This window comes from Ictidomys tridecemlineatus, chromosome 13 (genome assembly GCF_052094955.1).
Source record: "Ictidomys tridecemlineatus isolate mIctTri1 chromosome 13, mIctTri1.hap1, whole genome shotgun sequence".
Classification (NCBI taxonomy): domain Eukaryota; kingdom Metazoa; phylum Chordata; class Mammalia; order Rodentia; family Sciuridae; genus Ictidomys; species Ictidomys tridecemlineatus.
In genome coordinates this window covers 82460844-82483729 of record NC_135489.1, presented here as the reverse complement: position 1 = coordinate 82483729, position 22886 = coordinate 82460844, and positions in this window count along the sequence as shown.

The following is a 22886-nucleotide window of genomic DNA, read 5'->3' as shown; positions in this document are numbered from 1 at the left end:
AGTATACTACCAACCACAGGTAGACATGCTAATCTGACAAGAGGAGAAACTTAATTAGGCAAGCATCTTTTGGATGAGGGTATTTGGTGTGCTTCAGATACACATATCCTCATACCCCAGAAAAACACACACCAGTCACTATCACCCAAAATGCAATCACAAAAACTCTATCTCAATAAGTGCATAGACTCAGACCAAACAAATATAATTATTAATATATGAAACCAATTTCTATTCTCAAATGAAAACATATATAGTCACCTGTAGATTGAAAACATGCACATAAACAGAATGCCTCAGAATTTGAAGTTCAGCAACAAATCTCAGATATACACAGACACTGCTAACTCCTACATACTCACAAAGGATACCCCTCCATTCCCAAGAACAGCAAGATCACCTCAAAGCCCTAAATAAAAACATAAACAGCAGTCCCTCTTAAGACATTATCAACAGAATCTGTACAGAATCCATGGGCCACATACACACAAATCCTAACACCCCAATAGACCTCTTGATCCCATTCTCTCCAAATCTCTGTACAACCCAATAGACCCCTTGATCCCATTCTCTCCAAATCTCTGTACACCAAAGACTATGTCCCTAAATTCTCACCTAGGCAATGTGAACATACATATACACGCTAAAATCTGAAAATGCCCAAATCCAACACTGAGTGGTAAGACAACATCCTAGCTCTGAGAAATGCAGACTCACATGTTCACAATATGCCACAATGCCAATAATACCTACAGAACAAGAAATAACAACCCAAACACATCCTACCAGAAAGGCATTGACCCAAGAAATCACTCAGACATAATCTTTACACACAACAATCAAACACTTACACATAAGATAATTCAGGATGTCCTGTTTCATGTTCTTTCATACCTCTACACATGAAACACACAATAACACAAAGTCCTAGTGATAGAAGCCCAAGTTCACAAACACACACACAAAGACACAAACACACAGGACAGGATACCCCATACACAGTCTGAACACAGACACATCCAATTAGCAATTTGTTCAATGCTATTGATCTTCTAACATTACAGATAAAAATGGAGGGATGAAAATTCATATTCCAGGCACACACCTTGGTGTTGAAAATATGAGAGAACAGAAAAGTGCAAAGTAGAGAGCACATTTCCTCCTATAAAACAAAATGTTCTTAACAATCACTCAATGAGTGCTCAATATGAAGAAAACATTTCAAGTAGAAAGAGAGCCTTCTCAGGTAAATATTCTTCAGAGGAAGCTACTCTGGGACACTGAAGGGGTACCTAAAGGAGAGGATCATCCCAAATAGACCCTTTTGAGTATACACACTGTCAGCCCAAACAGATGTCTCCTAGCTGGGAGGCCACACCATTGTGTGATGTGTGTTCCCATGCCAGGCCCAGGCTTGTTCACTTGGGGTCCCTGCAGCCACATCTACTCCTATTTCTGAATGGGGTCTACAGTGCTCTCACACAAGAGGTCGTGGGCATCCATATATGACTTAATTATAAATTGGGTACATTACTATCATGTTTGTTCCTCAAAAGTTGAGTGAAGGAAGTATCAGCTATTTCCTGGTACTTAGAAACATTGGAGATGGGTTTGATTAGAGGATGTGGACAGAAGCTGTCCTAATCACTTTCCTACACTGTGACAATTTACCTGAGATCAATACCTTCAAAGAACCAGAGATTTATTTTGGCTCATGATTTCAGAGGTTAAATTCTATATTTGCTTGGGCCTCTAGCCTCTGGACGTGTGGCAAGGCAGAATATCTGGAAGAGACTACGTTCTGCTCACCTCATGAGAGCTGGGAAGCAAAGAGAAACAGAATAGAAAACAGAATAGAGACAAATGCATAGAGATCCCAGTACCCCTTTAGGCGCACATCCCCAATGAATTACTTTTATCAACTGAGTCCCACTTTCTAAAAGCTTCCCACACCTCTAAATAGTGCCATCAGGTGGGAAACACAGGTATAATGGTGAATCTTTGGGGGAAACTAAAGATCAATACCAGAATATCTACCCCTTGTCCCCAAAAGCTCTTATCTGTCTCACAAGAAAAAAAAAAGCATTCAGTCCATCTAAAAGAGCCAATCTCAATGGTGCCTGCCTTTCTCAATAGTCCTCATACCAAGTTTCCTCTGAGACTCAAGGGAACACAGTGATGATGAACCCTAAATTAAAAGTTATTTTTTCCTCTACTCTCTTCTTTTGGATTTACAAACATAGCGTTCTTTCTCCACACACTCTCAATGTATCATATTGACTAACCATAGAGTTAGTTAAAAGTACTAACCCTTGTACTGGGAACTTCTCCTTGATAGGTCATAGGAAATGTCCAAATGAAAAGACATGAGCAGAAGTGTAGAGCAGATTCTGACTAGAAGGGAAACCAGATGCTCACATCTTCAGAATGCAAGCATCTAAACAATCACATTATCTTAGATTCACAGATACAGATGGCTCAATGTCCACTGGACCCAGATAAGACCCACACAACCCCAGATCCTCTAAAGGACATTCTGTCAACTCTAGTGAACTGCCCTTGGACCCACCTTCCCAAGACTGAAAGAACAATACTGAGAGAACAAATGTATAATACACTGTATACATTTTACTCAACAGCACTAAGAAAGATGAAACCAGGAGCTAGGCATTAATTTCTGACAAAAAGGATTCTTGAAAAATGAAGCCTTTCTTCTCTTACCTCTCTGCCTCTTCATTACTGGCTGTCTCAGGCAGAGAAAAGCAGCACAAACATTTTATAGTTGTTGTGATGTGTCCTGATGCCCCACTCACAATGTATGCACAATCTGTAAGATATGAACACACGGTTGCCTGAATATATTTACTTCACACAGAGGCCTGTTCATAAAAAAAATGGTACACACACACACACACACACACACACACACACACACTCACAATAGAAGTATTCTAGTAATTAATCTAGAGGTAGGTAAGAAAGCCTTAACTTTTAGTGTACAAAGTATATCTATCTCAAGACTAACTTCTTGAGACAGATATACTTTGTACACTAACTAATCTGATGCTTCTGAACACCAAACTGAAAGGGATGAGCAGCATCAGCTACCATAGCTCGTTATTGGCAGCTCCAGCACACAAAGAATATGTGCACAAAATTTACCTGCCCCAGGGTACTAACTTGAATTCCAATCCCAAATACACAAACAAAACTTCATTAACACCTCTAGACAAAAATACACCTCATGGCTTCTGACCAGATGAACATCAGATATCTCCATCCCAAATGCACAGAAACACCACCTGTTACTATATGAATTTTTGGAGAAAAATACCCTATTCAAACTAAGTGTTCAAGCACATTCCTACAAGTATTCATACAGGTACAACATCAGTTGGACACATACCTGTACAAAAAATACACTGCTCATACATACCCAATGAATATCTTACAGGCAAAGACCTTGGAAAACCAAAAATATACAACCAGTCATCTCTTGAACTACACAACAGATCCACATGAAATCCCACAGTTCTAAAATACACACATTCCATAACATCCAAATATATTTTCAAGCACACAATGAACCTCTCACATCTGCCAGAGTACACATCACAAGAGCCCAATGAATTCAAAACACACTCAGCCACCAACAATTTATACTTCTCAAATGCATAAGACTAAACATAATTATTTATCAAGACCACACATTCTACGAACATCACCAAAATCATCAAGAATTACATGCCACAATAAACACAAAACACAATTCCTGAGAATCCTGTATACAAAGATTCTAAATACACACATCCACAAATCCATGAAGATACACCTAATCACTTGGGTGCCTACATACACACAAAACACAAAAATGCTAGTCTTGCATGCAATCACACAGAGAGTTCAATACCACAACACATAAAAAACATGCATACATTAATCTCTATCTATGGACCAATATAAAGATAATTTCTGAACAGGAAAGGAAAGAGAGGCATATAAATATATCCAAATCATGAATATAGAGTGTCTTTAAAACATTACACAGTATTCCACATCTCCAGAATGCAACCTGCCAACCTGACCAGCCAAACATTCCTATTCACACCTAGAAATGGTACAGCATTCTCCAAAGAAATACAGTTTGAATACTCCTAGCAACGTCATTCCCAATGAAGAAATTCATAGAATTCAACCATCCATCTACAAATCCACAAACCAATTTGCATGCCTGAGACAAAAATATCTCAAGAATATCATCTAAAATACACATAAGCTCACTTACAAAATCCAAATTATCACAGGCGAGTAAAACACATTTTGTTTTTACTCAAATGCTAACAAATAGCTGTATCATGTATCCCTAAAACATTTATACAAAATTCTCATAATCCCCACATATATGCACAATGTCACCTCTTCATCACATACCAGTTACAAATAACTTTCTACTTGAGGAAGTTACAAATAACTTCCTCACCTCCCAGTTACAAATAACTTTCTAATTCATACATATATGGCCCCAGAAAGCAGACATCAACTGCCATGTCCCTTTAGCACACATACTAATTGACACCTAAATATTCTCCTTCTCACAACTATTACTGATACATGCAACACAAATACACCCCCACACACCTGAGCTGTGGTAGTTAATACAAACTGAAGACACAAATAACTCTCCATAGGCATCTAATTTCTACACAGTTACCCATTACATAAAATATGTAAATATATCAAATTATACAGAAAATATTATACTATCTTCATATACTGTTGGGAGCCGGCGACCGCACCCTGAAAATGGTGCTGGCCTCCTGCTTCTGATGACTTAGAGGTTAGAGTTGTTAGAAGTAAACAACTCCTTGTAAGGCTGTGGGGCTGGGCTCTGGCCTGCTTCCACTGCGCTGTACCTATTAGACTTTTCCACGTGGTGCTAGTTCATTGGCGAGGCTGGGTACTTAAGCTAGGGCAGACCGACCGCTCGTGCTCTTTCCTCTCTTGTTCCTGTTTTCTCATCATGATTCAAAGGTCCTGAGTAAACTGCTGAAAGAAGAATCCTGTGTCGTGTTTCCCTTGCCGGCGAGGGGTCGCGACAATATACAAGTTCACACACTCCCAAATATAAATAACTCCTTGTCTATAAAAATGTAGAACCCTACCAATTCCACACCACACTTAAACATATTCATCCTACTACTCCACAAAATTAGTAACTGACCAGCCTTCAAGCATGCAAGTACATATACATGAATAAAGAAAAGAAATTTTTTTATAAAACCCCACATAACCAAGTATATCCCATATCTCAAGTACACAAATACCACTCCTCCATTTCCCAACAATATCAATCACATGACAAACCCATAGATATATACCCAAACACATTCATTAACATAGCCCATACGCAAACACATATATTACACCCAAACGTCCCAAGGTGCATTCATGAGCCTAAACAAATAAACAACAGCCCACTAAAGACTCCAAACCCTGCACAGTCTCACAAGACACCATGACTTTCCCTTGTTCTCAAACAGCCACACAAACACCATCACACACACCAGTGAATATATATCAGATTCTTATGGGTAATTTGAAAACAAAACAACCCTAAACTTTGAATGCATATCAACATTTTAGGGAAAACAGCAACCCACAAAAAAAGAGTAAAAAACACTGAAGCCCTCTGAATTCTTACCATCCTTCCAGGAAAAGCACAGCATCTCATTTTCTCATACAAATAACCACCCCATGATTTTCATGCCCATCAAAATGAAAGGAAATCTTCCTAGCATCCAGAAATGCATACAAGGGCTGCCCAACAGCCCACCAATACCACATAAGAGCATATCGCCAATTTCACTGCACAATACATGAGAACCACAAAAATTGATAAGAAATTTTTATTGCAAAATGCCTTTTGGTCAAGTGGCTTTCTTATAATAATAATTATAATCAAAGAAACATCTTTAAAGAACATATATGCCCTTCACCCATGAAAATCCAATTCTCTTAGCTTATACCTGCCCTGTCTGTCACAGATTATCTGCACACTATAAACACAGCTAGAAATGCACAAGACCCTCCCTTCTTGGAAACTCCTAGTCCAAAGTTATGGGAGAAGGTCAGACCTGAAAAGATGCTTGCCAGAAATGTTGACCATGACAGGCATGGTGGTGCACATCTGTAATCCCAGCACCTTTGGAGGGAGGCTGAGGCAGGAAGATCGAGAGTTCAAAGCCAGCCTCAGCAACAGTGAGGAACTAAGAAACTGAGTATGACTCTGTCTCTAAATAAAAGACAAACTAGAGCTGGGGATGTGGCTCAGTAGCCAAGTGCCCCTGAGTTCAATCCCCAGTAACCATAACCTCCCCCCAATAACAGAAAAAGAAATTTTGACCACAACAAAACCCACAAACTACTCTAATCAAGAATTTTAACACAAAAACTCTGATCAATTAAGTCTTGTTTAGACCTACTGGACTGGAAATCTTGGTGACATACATGAATAAGATAAGACATACACAGCCCACACTCCATAAGAGGCTACTTTTCTGAAACACTAGACAACTGATGCACCCACCTAGGACCATTATATGTTTCTTTGAGCCTACCATCTTCCATTCCATCAGGCCAGCTTGTTGCTAATAAAGCTCATTCAAATTACTTCTCAAGTCATTGACTCTATTGGGTTATAGTGAAAAAACACACACACGATGTAAAATGCTCAACAAAAACTAGCAAATTTTCCCCTGAAATTCTTTTGTATCAAAAATGTATATGCTAGGGGCTGGGCCTAGGGCTGAGGTTCAGTGGTAGGGCACTTGCCTAGCTTATGTAAGGCACTGGGTTCTATTCTTAGCATCACACAAAAATAAATAAATAAAGGATTGTGTGCATCTACAACTGAAAATTATATATATATATACATGCTAGCTTTTCACCCTTTTGTACACGGTTCTCACAGCCCCTAAATTCATACATATAAACCTAAACATATAAGCCTAAAGCACTCTGAACATACATAAAAAACTCCCACAATCCTGAACACAAACACACATTTGTTTTTTCCTTCCTCAGAATGGAAATGAAAGTAATGAATTGAGCTGAACAGAAGTAAACTATGTTGGATACTGACATCTACAACCTGGATCTATTCTCAATGAAGGGACTGTTTTACCAATTTCTGGGAATGCTGCTGGAAACAGCTTTGGCTGTCAGCTCCCTTGACATATGCTTCAGCTATAGAGAGCACTCACAAGAGCTCTTAACAACTTTCTAGGGTGGTTTCATGGATAAATGGGTAATAAAAAGCTGAGCACACTCCTAATGACAATATTAATCCTCCACTGACACATAAGGCTAGCTGAGACAGTTTGGGGGTCTGGGTCATATTTCAACTTCTCCTCAGCCTGATTATGCTCTCTTTGAATATTACTTTAAACAAAAAAAAATGAACAAACAAACAAAAAACCTGCTTAAAAAACTTTCTCAGGGACTGAACTGTAAGGAACTCAACATAAGACAGCATTCTTTGATTCCTTCAATGATTACTTATTAAGCACCAAGAGAAACTGAAAGACCATCCCTCTTATGGATATTTCATCCCACAGAAGAAAATAGACAATAAACAAATATATGTATTATGGATTCACACATGGAATTTCTGGAGAGAATCAGTAAGCAATTAAAGCTCAGGGTCTCTACAGAAAGAAGGGAAGAGCTACAAATATAGGCTTGAGGAAAAGTGCAAATGGAAGAATACATTGCCTGGTACAAAATGATTTCAATTTCTGTGGTTTTCTCTTCACTTGATACCTGAAATCTGAGTTTACGGTGTGTATTGATTTTGGGGAGTCCTAGTTACCTAGTGAACCGATATTGTACACTGGAAAATTCAGCAATTCAAAGTGATAGGCATTTATCCTCTCAGGCACGGCATCTGAGGGTCAGTATTAGGGATGGCTCTGCCAGACAGCACTCCTTCCCCAGTCTGGCCTCACTCAAGTGATAGGGACATGCAGCTCTCCCAAGACCATATCCTCCAGCAATCAGCCTCATGATGTCCTCTTGTCAATGATAGAAAAAAAAAAAAAAAAGAGTACGCCAAGCAAGGTAGGTCACACAGCAAGCTCAGAGCCAGTATTCTACCTAACTACAAAGTGACTACAATCTTGAGAAAGCTCAGGTTAGTTCCTCATGCAGATGCTCCAGAGACATTCCTAACCCTAATTTTCAGCTTTTTATTTATTGAGGCTGTTTAACAAATGTACTTATACACCTGTCGGTTGCATAAATAGATGCTAATGAAACTGAGCAGGGTTCCACAAAAGACCTCCAAAATCAAGAGAATCCCCTTCATATTCAACCCCTGCTTATAAATATTACTTCCCCTGAACATTATAAGCCACCAACCATCTGACTGGAAGGCTACTAAGCCTCTAAGTATGCCCACACTCAGCCTTTCAAGTATGTACTTTTGCTTTGCAAACAAGCTCTTTCACTTTCCCTAAAATCTGGGCCTTAAATTCTTCTCTGCCAAGAACCCTGAAGGTTTGAGTAGATGATCCTACATTTTTGAAGACATTCTCAAACCCTTCACTGGTGACACATGCACCATCAACACATAAACAAATTACCCGTTTCTACCTAAAATAGAAAACCCTAGTACCCTGAATGTTCACATCATTCCTATAACTATACACACACATACACATGCACTAGATACAAACATATAATAGACACACTGTCCATATGCACACTTTGAAAATACTATGGGCACAGACTCCAGAAAACCACCTAGCATACACAAGTTGTCTCACACACCACCCCCAGCCAAGACTGAAGCAAAAGCTTAAAGCTCTAAAATTCCTACAATCTGCTATTCCAAATGCACAATCAGTCTACATGGCTTCTCTATTTCTAAACACACACAAGGAACCTCCCACGACCCCAGAATACTCACCAAAAATCCATGAGTTAAAATACTCACATGACTACCAATAGCCTATAGGTTTCAAATACATAAGACCAAACACAAACATCAGGACCACTCTTTCAAGCAACATCACCAATCTCTCTAAACATTACATTCCAGAATAAACAGAAACAGGACCCTTGAGCCCAAACATACCCAAACACTCTTATGCCTACATACAAAAACACTAATTACACAAGTGTGAGGCCCTGGGCTCAAATCACAGTACCAAAACAATACAGTCAGAAGAGCAAACACATGTACAAAGGTACAATGACTAATACACACATAACTCCCACACACTAACACATATACACAAACATTCCCAATACCTGAAATATAGAGACCTCGCTCAAACACTGCCACATTCCACATCTTCAGAACACAAGATAAACCTTATCCCCAAATATTTCCACACACATGTAGACACCCCAGCATTATCCAAACAAATACACTTTGATATAACAACCACATTTCTGAAAATAAACTTACGTGATTCATCCACCCCATAGATCAATATACATAAAGTAGTACACATGCCAAAGACCCAAAATATTCTCTAGCATGCCACTTAAAAATATACATCAAACCACTTATAAATTTTAAAAATTTTAATTTTTAAAAATGGAAACCAGCTCCTACATCCCCCAAATACTAAGATATACTTGTGGCATATTACATTCCTGTAATATGTACAAACATAATTCCCACTTTTTGGCATAAATGCACAAGCCCAGCATTCCATCAGATACAGACAGCCTTACTTCCCAGTTACATACTAGTAAGTCCTCACTTAAAATGCATTCCCCCAGAAGATATTCATCAAAACTGCCAGACCCCTGGAATACTTGTACCCATGTCCCCTGAACAATCTTACTTCACACAACTCAGATCCTAAAACACCCTACAGACACCCAAGGAATGCTAGTAACTACAAATTCAATACACATGTAAATCTCCACAAGCATCAAATAGCTACATATAAATATGCAAATATCCTATTATCTCACATTACCTGCATATACAAAGTCACACCTTTTCAGATATTCACAAAGATATAAATTATCCATCTCCCAAAATGGAGAATAACATACACTTCACAATCACACATATTCAATTGCCACTCAAGATTAGTCATAGACTTGACCTCACACAAGGAAATACAAAAATCCATAAAACAACAACAAGCAAACCCACAACTATACATGATATCCTGAATAGGCAAACATTCCCACTGCATTTCCCAAAATATACTATATACCCACCAAAAATACACCCAATGATGTTACTTAACATTGCCCATATGGACATGCACATATACATATCTTTCCAAATAACCCATGATACAAACAAAAATTGCAGCATTGGGGGGAGGGGGGACTGCAGAGAACCACAGGTGAAATACTCCAAAGCCAAAATATAAACACCTACACCAAACTCCCCGAGTTTATATGTATTATTTCCCACACCCTCCAAACATAACCAGTCCTACTCTCTCATTAGAGATAAAACTTTCTTTCAATAATCCATCCAGACACATACAAATCTCATATTCTCACTAGCCAACTTGAAACATAACTAACCCAAAACTATGAATGCAAATAACACATTAGGAATACCATCTTCAAAATGGACATGCAACCAAAAATTCATGGCCTCTAAATTTCTGCAATCCCCAAGAAGGAAAAAAGTCTGCAACATAGTCAGATGCAACCATGCACCCCACAATTCTTACACAGTAGGCAAAGGCAAAATCAAAACGTATTACATTTTTTGTAGTATGGTCATTTTGACAATACTAATTTTGCCTATCCATGATATGGGAGTTCTTTCCATCTTCTAAGATCTCTCCATCATCTTCTAAGATCTTCTTTAATTTCTTTAATGTTCTGCAGATTTCATTGCAGAGACCTTTACCTCTTTTGTTAGTTTTATTCCCAAATATTTTTTTTCTTTGAGGCTATTGGGAAAGGGACAGTTTTCCTAATTTCTCTTTCAGTGGATTCATCACTGATGTATATAGGAACACAGATGATTTATCGGTATTAATTTTATACCATGCTACTTTGCTGAATCCATTTAGTATTTCTAGAAGTTTTCTAGTGCAGATTTTTGGGTCCTCTAAATATAGAATCTTGTCATCAAGAAATAGGGATAGTTTTAGCTCACCCCCCAATCTTATCCCTTTAATGTCTTTCTTTTGTCTAATTGCTCTTGCTAGGTTTTCCAGGATTATGTTGAATAGGAGTGGTGAAAAAGGGCATTTCTGAATTGCTCCAGTTTTTAAAGGCAAGACTTTCATTCTCTCTCCATTTTTTTTAAAGAGAGAGTGAGAGAGGAGAGAGGGAGGGAGGGAGAGAGAGAGAGAGAGAGAGAGAGAGAGAGAGAGAGAGAGAGAGAGAGAGAATTTTTAATATTTATTTTTTAGTTCTCGGCAGACACAACATCTTTGTTGGTATGTGGTGCTGAGGATCGAACCCGGGCTGCACGCATGCCAGGTGAGCGCGCTACCGCTTGAGCCAAATCCCCTGCCCTCTCTCCATTTTAGAATGATGTTGGCCTTTGGTTTAGTGTCTATAGCTTTTATAATGTTGAGCTATATTCCTACTATCCCTAGTTTTTCTAGTGTTTTTAAGATGAATGGATACAGTATTTTGTCAAATGCTTTTTCTGCATCTATTGAGATAATCAGGAGATTCTTATCTTTAAGTCTATTGATGTGGTTAATTATATTTATTGATTTGCATATGCTGAGCCAAACTTGCATCCCTTGAATGAACCCCACTTGATCATTGTGCACTATCTTTTTAATATATTTTTATGCAATTTGTCAGGTTTTTGTTATCGGAGAATTTTTAAAATTTGTTCTAATTACTAATACATAAAAATAGAATTCATTTTGATGCATAATATTTAAGTGGCATATAACTTCTCATTCTTCTGGTTGTACATGAAGTAGGAATACACTGGTCATGTAATCATATATGCACACAGGATCATAATGTCATGTTTATTCTATTATCCTTCTGACTCTCCTACCCCTCCTCTCCTTTCACTCCACTCTGTCTAATCCAAAGTACCTCTATTAGTCCCTACCTCCTTTTATTGTGAATTACAATCTGCAGAAGAGAGAAAACATTTGGCCTTTGGTTCTTTGGAATTGACTTATTTTATTTGGCATAATATACTCCAGCCACATCCATTTGCTGGCAAATATAATAATTTCATTCTTCTTTAAGGCGGAATAATATTTCATCATGTGTGTTTACAACTATCACATTTTCTTCATGCATTCATCTGTTGAAGGGCACCTAATTTGATTCCATAGTTTAGCTATTATGAATTGAGCTGCTATAAACATTAGTGTGTCTGTGTCGCTGTAGTAATACTGATATAAACCTAGGAGTGGTTTAGCTGTGTCATAAACCTTTGGATATAAACCTAGTAGTGGATATCTGGGTCAAATGTGGTTTCATTCCAAGTTTTCTGAGGAATCTTCATACTGCTTTCCAGAGTGGTTGTACCAATTTTCAGTCCTACCAGCAATATTCAAATTTACCTTTTCACTCATATTCACACCAAATTTATTGTTGCTTATACTTTTGATAACTGGCATTCTGAATAGAGTGAGATTCAATCTTAAGAGTCTAAGTTTTACTTACATTTCATTTCTCTAATTGATAGAGGTATTGAACATTTGTTTTCATATATTTGTTGACTAATTGTATTTCTTCTGTGAAGTCTCTTTTCAGTTCCTCAGTCCATTATCAATTGAGGTTTTGGTGTTGGAATTTTGACATTCTTTATATATTCTTGAGATTAATCATCTATCTGGGGTGCATATAATTAAGAAATTCTCCCATTGTTTCAGCTGTCTCTTCATGTTATTGTTTGTTTTCTTTGCTGTAAAGAATCTTTTAGTTTGATTCCATCCCATTTATTGATTTTTTATTTGAATATATATCTTTTAGTTGCAGATGGACATGATACATTATTTATTTATGTTTTATGTTGTGCTGAGTTTGAGCCCTATGCCTCACATATGACAGATGATCACTCTAACACTGAGCCACAACCCCAGCCCCCATTTATTGATTCTTGATTTTACTTCTTGTGCATTAGGAGTCTTATTAAGGAAATCAGTTCCTAAGGAGACATGGTGGAGATTTGGGCCTACTTTTTCTTCTGTTAGTTGCAGGATGTCTATTCAAGTGCCTAAGATTATTATCCACTTTGAGTTGAGTTTCATGCAGGGTGAGAGATACGGGTTTATTTTCATTTTGCTACATATAGATCTCCTGTATTCTAAGCACTATTTGTTGAAGAGGCTGTCTTTTCTTCAATGGATGTTTTGATGCCTTCTTCTAGTGTGAGATAAATGTGGATTTCTCTCTGTGTCCGCTATTCTGTATCATTGGTCTACAAGTCTACCATGCCATTTTTGTTACTATAGCTCTGTAGTATAGTTTAAGGTCTGGTATTGTGATGCCTTCTTCTTCACTTTTCTTGCTAAGGATTGCTTTAACTATTCTATGTCTTTTATTTTTCTAAATAAATTTAATGATTGCTTTTTCTATTTCTATGCACAATGTCATTGGGAGTTTAATAGGAATTGGATTAAATTTGTATAACATTTTTGGTAGCATGGCCAGTTTGACAATATTAATTCTGCCTTTTGTTCTGTACCATTGGTCTAAGTGTCAATAACTTGACATTTTATTACTATGACTGTGTATTATAGTTTAAAATCTAGTATCATGATGCCTCCCATATCCCTCTTCTTGCTAAGTATTGCTTTGGCTATTCAGGGTCTCATTTTTCCAAATAAATTTCATGATTGCTTTTTCTAATTCTATGAAGAATGTCATTGGGATTTTAATAGAAATTGTGTGAAATCTGTATAATACTTTTGGTAGTATGGTCATTTTGACAATATTACTTTTGCCTCTCCAAGAGCATGGAAGCCTTTCCATTTGCTAAGATCTGCTTCAATTTCTTTCTTCAGTGTTTTGTGCTTTTCATTTTAGAGGTCTTCCACCTCTTTTTTTAAAAAAATATTCTCAATTATTTTATTTTTTGAAGCTATTGTGAATGGAACAGTTCTCATAATTTCTCTTTCAGTGGATTCATTACTGATGTACAGCAGTGGGTTTGATTTATGGGTGTCAATTTTATATTATACTACTTTGCTGAATTCATTTATGATTTCTAGAATTTTTCTGGTGCAAATTTTTGGATCTCCTAAAGACAGAATTATGTCATCAGCAAATACTGACAGAGTTCTTTTCCTATTCTTATTTCTTTAATTTCTTTATTCTGTCTCATTTCTCTGGCTGAAGTTTCCAGGACTATGTTGAATAAGAGTGGTGAAAGAAGGCATTCTTGTTTTGTTCTAGTTTTCAGAGCCAACACTTTCAATTTTAGTTCATTTGAGGACATTGGCCTTGGACTTAGCATATTAGCTTGTACAATGTTGAGAAATGTTCCTACTATCCTGAATTTTAGTAGTGTTTTGAACATAAAGCATTGATGTATTTTGTCACATGATTTTTCTATGTCTATTGAGATGATCATATATGATTCTTGTTTTTAAGTCTACTAATGTGATGAATTACACTTATTGATTTCTCTGTGCCAAAACAATCTTTCATCCCTGGGATGAACACCACTTAATCATGATGCACTACTTTTTAAAATGTTTTTGTATGCAATTTTCCAGTTTTTTTTCAGAATTTTTGCATTTATGTTCATGAGGAATATTGATCTGAAGTTATCTTTCTTTGATATATGTGTCTTTGGTTTTGGTATTAGGGTGATGGTAGCCTTATATTTCCTATGTCTACTCTGGAGAGTGGATGATTTCTTGGATGATCCTTTGGGGTAGGTAAATGCCAAGCATGGGAAACATTCCTTGCCAAAAGGCAAAGATATAAACCAACCCTTGACATTGGGCTCTGACACTAATAATTATCAGACCTTATAGTATGATTGGTTTTCCTATTTTCTTTTTATTTTGATGAAAGATTTTGTCTGTACTTATTATTAAATGAGTTGAGATATTATCCTGGATAATGTCAAAACAGGACAGCCTTTGAAAAGGAAGATGATGTTAGTGATATGTGGGAGCCATCTGATATGCACTCTTTCAGTTTCTTCCTCCCCTAGTTTAATAACTCCTTAAAGCTAAGGAATCCTTCTCCCTATTATTCCTGTCTTAGGAAGGAGTGTGGCTCTTTCTAAGTGTAAATATTGACCCTCTTCCAAATCTTTTGAAAACTTATTCTATTAATCATTTCCCCCTCTCATAGTATTTCTCTCATGCTATGCTTTCTCCTCCTAAAACAACTGCTGTGACAATCTATTTGTCATTTCTGTTATACAATTAATTTTCTAGGTCCAGCAAGATAGTTTCAGAACTTACCTAACACTGTAATAGCAGTATAGTTATAAAAATGTCCATAACTCTGTCAAGTTTTTACTGCACAAAGAAACTTCTTTTTTCAAGATTTTTACTTTATAAACTTTTGAAATTTGTTTTAATTAGTTATATATGACAGTATACTGCTATATACCATTTGATATACATAATTAGGGTATAATTTGTCACTTTTCTCATTGTACATGTTGTAGAATAACATCAGTCATGCAGTCATATATTTTCATAAGGTAATAATGTCTGACTAGTATCATTCCTATGCCCCTATCCCTTCACTTCACTGTCCTCTACTTAATCTAGAGTAACTCTATTTTACCCAAGCATGCCCACCATTTTATTGTGAATTAGCACCTAGTATCAGGGAAAACATTCAGACTTTGCGGGGGTGGGGGGTGGCTTATTTCACGTAGCATATTCTCCAACTTCATCCATTTACCACAAATGCCATAATTTCATTCTTCCTTAAAACTGAGTAATAGTTCATTGAATATATATACCAGACAAAGACATCAAGAAAACTTCAGACCAATATCCTTGATGAACACAAATGCAAAATCTAAATAAAATTCTGATGAATTTCATTCAAAAACTTTTGAAAAGTAGTTCAACATGATCAAGTGGGGTTCATCTCAAGGATACATGTTTGGTTCAACCTACAGAAATCAATAAATATAATTCATCAAATCAGTAGACTTAAAGATTATCATATGATCATCTCAATAGATGCAGAAAAAGCATTTGACAAAATACAGCATCCATTCATGTTCAAAGTGCTAGAAAGACTAGGAACTTACCTCAACATCCTAAAAGCTATATATGCTAAGCCCAAGGCTAGCATATTTTTTAAGTTAAATTATTTATCTATTTTGATTTGTTATACATGATGGCAGAATGCAATTCATTTCATATTACACATATACAGCACAATTTTTCAAGTCACTGATTGTGCACGAAATATTTTCACACCATTTGTGTCTTCATACATGTACTTAGTGTAATGATGCCTAACTCATTCCACCATCATTTCTACCCCCTTGCTCCCTCCCATTCCCTCTCTCCTCTTTGCCCTACCTAAAGTTTCTTCATTCCTCCCATGTTCCCCACCATTTGCCATTATGAGTCAGCATCCTCATATCAAAGAAAACATTCAGCCTTTGGTTTTTAGGAATTGGCTTGCTTCACTTAGCATTATATTCACTAGCTCCATCCATTTACCTGCAAATGTCATGATTTTATCCTCTTTCCAGACACACACACACACACACACACACACACACACACACACACACACATGTTTCCCTATCCACTCATCTACTGAAGGGCACCTGCATTGGTTCCACAACTTAGCTACTGTGAATTGTGCTGCTATAAACATTGATATGGCTGTGTCCTTGTAGTATGTTGTTTTTAGGTCCTTTGGGTATAAACCAAGAAGTGGGATAGGTGGGCCCAAGGCTATCATAAATCCACCTACCAAGAAACTTTTTTTAATGTTTATTTTTCAATTATAGATGGACATAATACATTTATTTATTTATTTATTTTTGTGGTGCTGAGGATTGAACCCATGGCCTCGCACATGCTAGGTGAACACTCTAGGTGAGTGCTCTAGCTGTGACATAACCCCAGCTTCCAAGAAACTTCTTAATACCTCACAAGGCTTGAACAATCTACAATACCCCTATAGTTAAACTTCCTAATTATGAGGCCTAATATTATAAATTTGTGGAGCTAATTCTGGGTCAATGTTCCATTCGAGGGAAGTGTCCCACCTGGCCCCAGCTTTGCTTAAAAATGTCTCTGTGTCTCTTGTGTTTTTCTTAATCTCCCATTGCCCCTACTCAAGATCATTTGTTGTTGCTGTGTTGCAGCAAGTGGCATCACCAAGGCACTAAAGTTTAAGGAAACTTTAAAATAGAATAATCAGTTGAGAATATGCTCTTTGGAGATGGGTGTAGAAATTTTTGAGATCATGTCAAAAGAAGAGGTCATTATGTAGATTTGCATTGACTCTCTCGTCTAGCAAAGGGGTATACAGAATAGGATAGAGGAGAGTGTGGCATCGAAGTCATGATTTAAGACCTCTAGAGATCAAGGTGGAATCAAGTCTGATTTTATTGTGTAGTCCATCTATATATATGTGGACATTATTACTAAGCAGATTATAGATGGACACCAATACAATTCTTTGCCAACTGTCATTGAGGCAACCAATCAAAGAGTGGGCCATGGAGCACGTGTTGTGACTGCAACACATAGTCCTATACCCAAGGCTGCACTTACAGGGTGAGAGGTTTACCACTCATGCACCTAGCTTGAGGGGACTGGTTTGCCACTCAGGTACCCCTAACGTACACCATGCATATAGTACATGCACCTGTCCCCACACAGAATAGCAAAATTTTGAGGCAAACAAAGAAGATGTCTCAGGTAAAGAGTGGGATATCAGTAGCTTAGTGGAAATATGAGGTTCTCAAGAGGACCATTTATATGCAAATGCCCCAACAAAGAGCTCAACACTTTCGATGGGAAGACGTGAAGGTAATACCAGATAAGTTAAACTTTATGTTCTTGATCATCTTGCTGTTAATCTCTGGGATGGATGTCCTATTATTCAGTCTCACCTCAGAGGTAACCTCTCATATGTTAAATCAAGGTTTGGATCCTACTAAAATATCAGGTAAAATGCAACAAGGCACACTGCTTCCAATCTCCACCTCTCACCAATAGGGGCAAGTAGGGCTAGGCTACATTGATTCCTCACCTTTTCATTAGGGGCCTTCATCACTTCTCTCACACCCCCACCAAAAAAAAAGCAGCTGAAATAATCTGATAGCTCTGTTTGTGTTGACCAATGTCCCTTAATGAAAGAGAAACTTCAAGCAGCTCAACTATTAGTAGAACAGCTTTAAGCTATTTTATGATTAAGAAAAAATCTGGAAGATGGAAGCTTCTACAGGATGTTAGGGCAGTCAACAAAATTATGTAGCTTATGGGCCCTCTGCAGTCTACCCATCACTACTGCTATTTCTTTATCCTATTTATGCTGGATCTAAAGAGTTGGGTTTGTTTTTCACAATGCTTTTTCACCCTGAGTATTGTAAACATTTTGCTTTTCTGTCCCTACAGTAAATTTTAAAGAGCCAGTCAAATCTTATTGCTGGAAAATGTAGCCACAGGGAACACAGAGCCCTACTTTATGCCAACACTTTGTTGATCAAGCTGTCTCCCCTATCAATATAAAATATTCCAATGCATATGTTAGTCATTATATGAATGACATCTTAATTGCTCAGGCAGAATTGATTGGGCTGCAGAAAGTCTTGTTGGACTTTCATTCTTTTCTTGCACATGGGTTAGTATAGCTCCAGAAAATTTTCAGAAAGGTTCTCCTTTTCAATATAGTTTCTCTGTGTGTGTGGTGCTGGGGATTGAACCCATGGCCTTATGCATGTGAGACAAGCACTCTACCAACTGATCTGTACTACAAGCCCTTGATTTCAGTATCTTGGAAGTTTAATTGAAGGGCTTACAGTTTGTTCCCAGTGGCTCCAAATTTGGATAGACACTTTATATATCTTCTAGGTGACATTAATTGGTCACATCCTTTAAAATTAACTACATCAGGATTTGGGGTTTTGGCTCAGTGGTAAAGCATTCACTAGCACATGTGTGACCTTGGGCTTGATCCTCAGCACCACATAAAAATAAATAAAGTGAAGGTATTGTGTTCAAGCACAACTAAAAAATAAATATTCAGAAAAGTTAAAACTGTATCAGATTTAGGACTTTCGTTCAATATTCTCAAAAGTGATCCATCTTTCTCTCTCTCTCTTCTCCTCAACAACTTACTACAGAAGCTGAAGCTATACTGACTTGTGTAGAGTCTGGCAGTATTCCACAAGTGAGGTAATCCCATAGGCAGAACTCCTGGAGACAGAGGTTTAGGAGAGGTTTAGGCTTAGGTATGCACCAGGCTTTTTGCTGAATGGCAAATGGACTGGAAATTTAAAGTCAACATATCTCCAGGGCCCAGAACTTGCTGGTCCACACTGGAAGACTATACCCCAGAGATCTCTCCTGGGTTCAACTTGTGTGGTAGAGCCAGTTCTTAATCCACTACACCACCTGGTACAAACTCAGTCTTTCAAATTTCTGGCTGGATGCATCTCTCAAGCAACCAGTTTGGACCAGGGAGTGTGGGTTGAATTTCTCCTGTTCACATAGGCACACACAGTGTCATGCAGTTTGTCAGGCCTGGATTTCAGGCTATACTTGGGCTTGCCAGGGATTAGCTCCTTTAGCTGTCTGCCCCTGAGTTGCACCTGCAAAATGGTTCCTCCTTCTGTTCTCCACATGCCACTGGGAGAAATGCAGTTTCTTTCCCATACAAGGATATTGTGCAGTGAGACCACCTTTCAGTTCAGTTGGGCAGTGTCTGATTTCTACTCTCCATACCCAGACATGCCCCTGTGTATTTCTTTAATTCCCTTATCCCTCCCTCCACTGTGCTCATGGAAGGATGGCTCTGTCTGGTGCCTCTGGCTGCAGCAGTAGCTGTGGCCCTAGGGAATTCTTACTTTATCAAAATTATTTTCTTCATTTTAGATTTTTATATGGTACTGAGGATTGAACTCACTGCCTCACATATGTGAGGTGAGCACTCTACCACTGAGCCCTAGCCCTCTTTCTTATTTTGTTATATCCAAACTCCTTCCTGAGTCCCTGATCAGTTTTAAGAAATCCACCCCCCCACATTTTTTTTCACTCACTCACCTTGCGGCAAAGCTGCCTGTCTGCTTTCTTGGTTTTACACCATGGAGAAGACAGGAAAGTGACCTCTGTTCCACCATCTTGAAATCAAACTCAAACCAAACTCAAGCTTCTGCTTCTTTCTTGTAACTTTCAGACTGAATTGACCCTATGGTGGAGTGAGCCCTAATCCCATATATCTTGGGATCATGAGACAAAGATCCAAGGTTTTTGGAAAAGAGATCATGCACTGATCCCCAGAGAGAAAAGATGTTAGATAATCTATTTGGAATATTATACATCTTATTAGAACAAGATGTACTCCATGTTTGAATGTATGTCAAAATATTCTCTATTTTCATGTAAACGATAAAGAATAAGTAAATATGTATCTTTCTATTTTTTCTGTCTCTCACACACCCAGGAATGCTGCAAAAACCATGTAGATAAAGGTTTATTATACACCACTGGATCTCATTTTTTTCAATAGAACCCATTATGAACAACCAATTAAAAAAGAACCCATTATGAGGTTATATAGAATGTTCAAGTCCTTGAATACCTTTTAATACCCAAACACCATACTGTTTCTATGAATACCCACTCAGAAGGAAGACACCATTCTCTGTTTCCAAACCCTGCCAGTTCAGAGAAAAAAAAATATACAAAACTTAACATTGTTGATGAAATCTATATTAGTACAAACCCTATGGAAATTAGTATGGATATTCCTCAAAAGACTAGAAAAGAAAGCACACTATAACCTAGCAACACCATTCCCAGGTATTTATCCTAAAGGTTTTAAATCCTCAAACTATAGTGATAATATGCACCCTTGGATTTAGAGCAGCATGATTTACTATAGAAGTCAATCAAAATATGAATTAAGAAAATGTGATATGTATTCATAATTTACCATAAAGTAAAATGAAGTTCTGTCATTTGAAGAAAAATGGATGGAACTGTGGACCATTAAGTCAAGCAATATATTTCAAAATCAGAACATCATGGGTTGGATATTTTCTCATACATAAAAGCTATAGAAGAAAAAGGAAAAGAGTGGAAACACGGACCCATTCAGCACCTGCTCTTGAAAATCAGAGGAACAAAAATCAGTTGATGAAAGGTACTATAGGGAAGGAACAGAGAAGGGAATTCTACTGATTAAATCACACTCTTAATGTAATATATATATATATATAATTCAGTTGGTTTTGGATTTTGCCTGATGTAGCTTAACTGAACTATATATATATATAATTAGATAATGTAGACCTTAAGAGAGTTAGAAAACTCTGTATCTAGTTCAGGCCACACTCAAAGAATGAGGAAATGCCTGTTGGCCATGCCAAGTAAATCCCACAGAGATCCAGAAGAAAGGAAAACCAGGAGGCCAATTTCTAGTTAAGATCTGGAAGTTGGTGGAGTCATCAAAAGAGCTACAACCTACATGAAAGTTATCTGACACCCTCATTTTAGCTCCTACTATGGCCATAAAGGTTCAAGGCATACCAACTTAGATCAACCTCTCCTCAGTAAAACCCTGCTTTTGGGATCCTAAAGATATCATATACACCTTCACAAAATTCATCGTGCACCTCTAAACTTCCCAAAGTCCTCTGCTTGCTGTTCTGGCATTATAACTACTCAAAATATGATACATAGTTCATAATTATTAAGTGTGACACATAAAATATTCTCTTATATTTGCGGTCCCCAGAGGTTCTGACTAGGAAACCTCAGGTTTCCACAGGGAAGGGTTGCCTGTTCTCCAGCAGCAAATACCAACCAGGGCACAGGTTGTACTGGGGCAGCAGTTCTGCAGGCTTTCAGAACCCTCACACTGTGGAGAACAGTGTTTTTGTCCACTGGCTTAGCCTCAGAGGAGCCACTGGTATCTGTTGCTGCCCAGATGATGCTCAGGGTATTGGCATTGACAAGGACTTTTACCATCCCACCTCCTGTCCTGAAAACCCAAGGTTTTATGCCTGCTGCCCATCATGAACCTGATGCCTATTTAAAAGTTTCTGTTCCCTACAGCCTGGACCACACACATGCTGAAGAGGAACCCATCTGCAAGAGGAAATCAATAGACATGTGCATTCTTTGCCCCTGAAGAATGCACTAACAATGTTAGGAGAAATGCTGTGGATCAGAATGACTGGGATCAACACTTTCCCAAAAGTGTTGCTGATGCCCCATTCACAATACATGGACAATCTCCAAGATATGAACACATTGTTGCCTGAATACATTTAGTTCGCATGGATGCCTGGTATTAAAAACTGTGTGCATACATGCACAAAACACACGCACACACAACACATACACACACACACACACACAAGGTTTGTCAGTAAATAATATATAATATAAGGGTAGGTGAGAAAGCCTTGACTTTTAGTGTATGAGGTATGTCTATCTCAAAACTAATTCCAACCTAATTACCTGATGCCACTGAATACCAAACTGAAAGGAACGGACAGCATCAGCTACCATAGCTGGTTCATGGCAGCTCCAGCATAGAAAGAAGATGTGTACAAAATCTACCTTCCCCCAGGGTACTAAGTTGAATTCCAACCCTAAATGTACAAACAAAACCACATTAACACCTCCAGACAAAAATATACCTCATGGCTTCTGAGCAGATGAACATCTGATATGTCCATCCTAAACACAAAGAAACACCACCTGTTACTACATGAATGTTGGGAGAAA